Source organism: Typopeltis vanoorti, chromosome 3 (genome assembly GCF_054136105.1).
Source record: "Typopeltis vanoorti isolate ZY-2024b chromosome 3, IOZ_Tvanoo_1.0, whole genome shotgun sequence".
NCBI lineage: Eukaryota > Metazoa > Arthropoda > Arachnida > Uropygi > Thelyphonidae > Typopeltis > Typopeltis vanoorti.
The window spans coordinates 15,151,078-15,154,835 of NC_143551.1; positions in this window are offsets into that span (position 1 = coordinate 15,151,078).

Consider the following 3,758-nt stretch of genomic DNA (forward strand, 5'->3'; position numbering starts at 1 on the left):
ACTCGTGTATATACCTATCAGAGGCGAATATTCAGGGTGTGCTAGGTGTGCGGCGCACAGCCACAGAATAGCAATATCACCGATATTATGTTTTTGTGTTTATTCCCGTTAAAGATTCCCCTAACTGTTTCGAGACCGCGTGATTCCTAAAAGCAAACACAATATGCTAATGTTTCATGAAGAAGATACTTTTGGACGAGTACACATTGCATCGCATTCGCTTTAAGAGCCCTGGTGTGCGGTCACAAATAGACACTTTTCAGCCCTTTGAATAGACATACAGATGGCGCAGTGGGTTACATTCTTAGCATCTCAGTAGTTTTAAACCACCCAGAAGGCGAAGCAGGGTGTGCGTTGAGACAACAGCACCCCAAAATCAGTGGCTGTGATTGGTTGTTGTGTTAACCAGTCCAATCGAACGTTGTTATTTGTCATAAGTTGCTGTTTTTGTTTTCTGAGTTTCATCTGTTTTGTGTGCGTGAAGTGTTGAACTGACGTGTTTATGACACCGATATATAGACACGTTTTTGATATATATTTATCATTTTCTATAAATAATTTATAACTTTTTTGTCTATATTTGCAATGGGAAACAGTGTTATCGATGTACTGAATGTTTCGTTTACTGCCAGAGCTTTCCCGGATTGTATGATTATAGTGGAAGGAGGTTGGAACTTGTGTATAAATAAGTAAAACGAGTTACTTCAGACTTTCCATCTTTCGGAAAAATTATAATTTCCCAAGCGATCACTTTTTCCGATTTCTGGGCGTATTATATTAATTGATAAATTAAAGTATTCAAAATTATCGTACAATTAATATATATATATATCAGTGTATCATTGTGATGGTGAATTGTGTGCGTTAGCCATGTTTGTACTCAAAATGTCAAATTTCTTCAAGAGGAACCTCATCTTCAAATCTATAGATTTTGTACAGGTTTTCAAATTATGTTAAAAAGTCGGTGAATATGACGGTAGTATTTTATTTTTCTTACTTTTTTAATTTGTAGATTTTTAAACCACAAACGACAGCACGCCAAAGACACCAGATGCTAGAAGACACCATATTCTCGTTTTCAAAATCTTGTTCTGAAATGTCAATCGCAGTTTTCATACTGAAAGATATCTGAGACCAGATAATAATAACAAATGCTTGGACTCCTATTATCCGACATATTGTAAGTAAAATACAATTTCTCCACCAAATTATTTGTCTACTACAGGAATAATTTTGTCACGAACGATACTTATTCGCAAGTAGCGTAAAGATGAAAGAAGAAAACAATTATTAAGTTTGCACTGGTAATACTGTTCGCGTTCTAATTTTGTATCGCAATGAGTGATTCAGCTAGCCGATGACAAATCTTGCAAAGATGGGATTCACATAAAGTATCTGCAACAAATGAGGATCGCCATTACATCTTGCAATCTGTAAAGATAATGAAGAAGTAAGGCAGTTTCATGACAGCATTCTGCATATTAGAGGCCAAGAAGCACGTTACAAGGTAAAAGAAACCTCATCGTAATATCTGTAGCAATCAATGTCATGTATGGTGCTTAAATCATAATTCTTGAAAGCAAACATGCGAGTTCGTGAGAAGAGTTCGCGTCTTTTAAGTAGTGAAATATCAAGGAAACTGTAATGTCTAAGATTGCATTTGCAGTTTCGAAATTTTCCAATTGCAAAATATATGACTAATTGAGAATGATGGTTTTCTTTATATATTTTCATTTAGCTTTCATTTAGTTTTTTTACCCTTTTTTATGCAGACCACCTTTATGTATTACAAGATCAGTGTCATTATTTGGGTACTAAAATGACAAAAGCGCAATCTTTGGTATAAATCCCCTCTGAGGATTATTTAAGTAACATAAGTAAGTTACATTCATAAGTAACAGGATACGGTTACTTATGAACGTAATACGTGTGTGTGTGTGTGTGTGTGTGTGTGTGTGCATGCGTATACGAACGTACTTTTTCTTACTTTTGAAGAGCGGCTAGAAGATAGTCCATGGATATTTATGCAAACAAACCTATCAATTTTGGCTGTTATTATTTCAATTGTGTTTATTACTTGTCTTCTACTCTCTCTTACTGTATCTCGGTACATCAATATGTCACTGAATTTTTCTTTGTCTTCTTCACACATTCAACAAAACATTCATTTTTAAGGTTGTTTATAATATCAAAATTTCACTTACTTTGGAAACTGAAAAGTAACACCCGCTGGCTTCACTATTTGCTTTATCAAAAACACATTGGTAGACTCAAGTCCATTAATATTTAATGACTAATTACTATCTTCAATGTCCATTAATATTGCCCTAGATGTCTTATTTCGAAGAGACAAAAAGTAACACCTGCTGAACTTCACTATTTTATCGCCAACTTACAATCGACTGAGTGGTGTCAAATTTTGCCATAAAGAATACTGGCAGACTCAAAGTCATGTCGCAAACTCAGACATCTGTTGTAAGTAGGTTTTACTAAAATGGGTCTTATGATCGTAGCTGCACCATGGTTGACAATATCATCATGCAATGTCATAATGAATTTGAATCACGTTTTTTTATTTATTTTATTTTATTTATTTATTTGAAAACACCCAACTGAATATCGCTAAATAACTGGCTTAAAAACCTATACTTTTAAAAAATGATTTGAACCCACGGGTAAAACTGCAACTAGAAATGAGGCATTTGCAAAGAACCTTCGGGTAACAGGAGCCCACACTCTTTGATAACGTAGTTGGGACAGTATTTTCGCCATTCACAAAAAAGAGCTGTTCTGCCTTTCTATTATAATAGAGTAGCGGGAATATCTCGTAGAGAAACAAAACACTGTTTCATACAATTCTGCTGTGATGCAATTTTAATAAACTGGGGAGGTGCCCAACTTCCTAAAGCTGAGAGGGACAAGTGTGTGTGTGTGTGTGTGTGTGTGTGTGTGTGTGTGTGTGTGTGTGTGTGTGTGTGTGTGTGTGTGTGTGTGTGTGTGTGTGTGTGTGTGTGTGACCGAATAATGTCTTCCAAACAAAAAGGATATCTAACCCAGAACCTCGATTCTTTGGACCAAAGTGGCTCATCCTGTCTTCATAGACGTTTCTCAAACTTTAATACTCCCATTTGTTTTCTTGTGCTGCTGTATAAGATCGCCACGGCTAACTTGCAAGCTATAAACCAACTCTCTCAATCCTGAGCATCGCTTCGCAGAATGCTGGGTCGAAATTGCAAACACATTTCGGTACCGGGAGGGGCGGGGGGGGGGAAGAGAACTTCTCCGCAGACGCTTTATTTGTATCGTCTACAGTCTCGACACAAAATCGATTGTAGGGTAATATCCGTGACCCTTCCCCCTTCTAAGAGCGCAAATGGATATGAAGAAACAAAACAAATGCTTTTAAAGGTAACACTTTCCATGGATGGTTTGTCTAAAACACTCTGTTGGGGGTAAAGTAGACTCCATCCCTACATGCAGCTGAAGGTGTTGTTTGTTAGGCTCATGAAAAGAAAAGAATATTTTCTTGCGAAGTATACCAGTGGGAATAAGCACGAAATCTCCTCCCCCTTCATCGCATCAATAACCTCTCATATCGACTGAATACGTCAAAGAAATGGCGTCGTCTTAACTCATAAAATTAAGAAGCTCTAATGTAAGAGTTTTAAAAATATGCCCACTCGTTGTAGAAAGGTCAGATGTGTAAGAAAGAGAATGAAGATTTGCCAGCAACACCATCAACGTGATGTTGGGTTCAG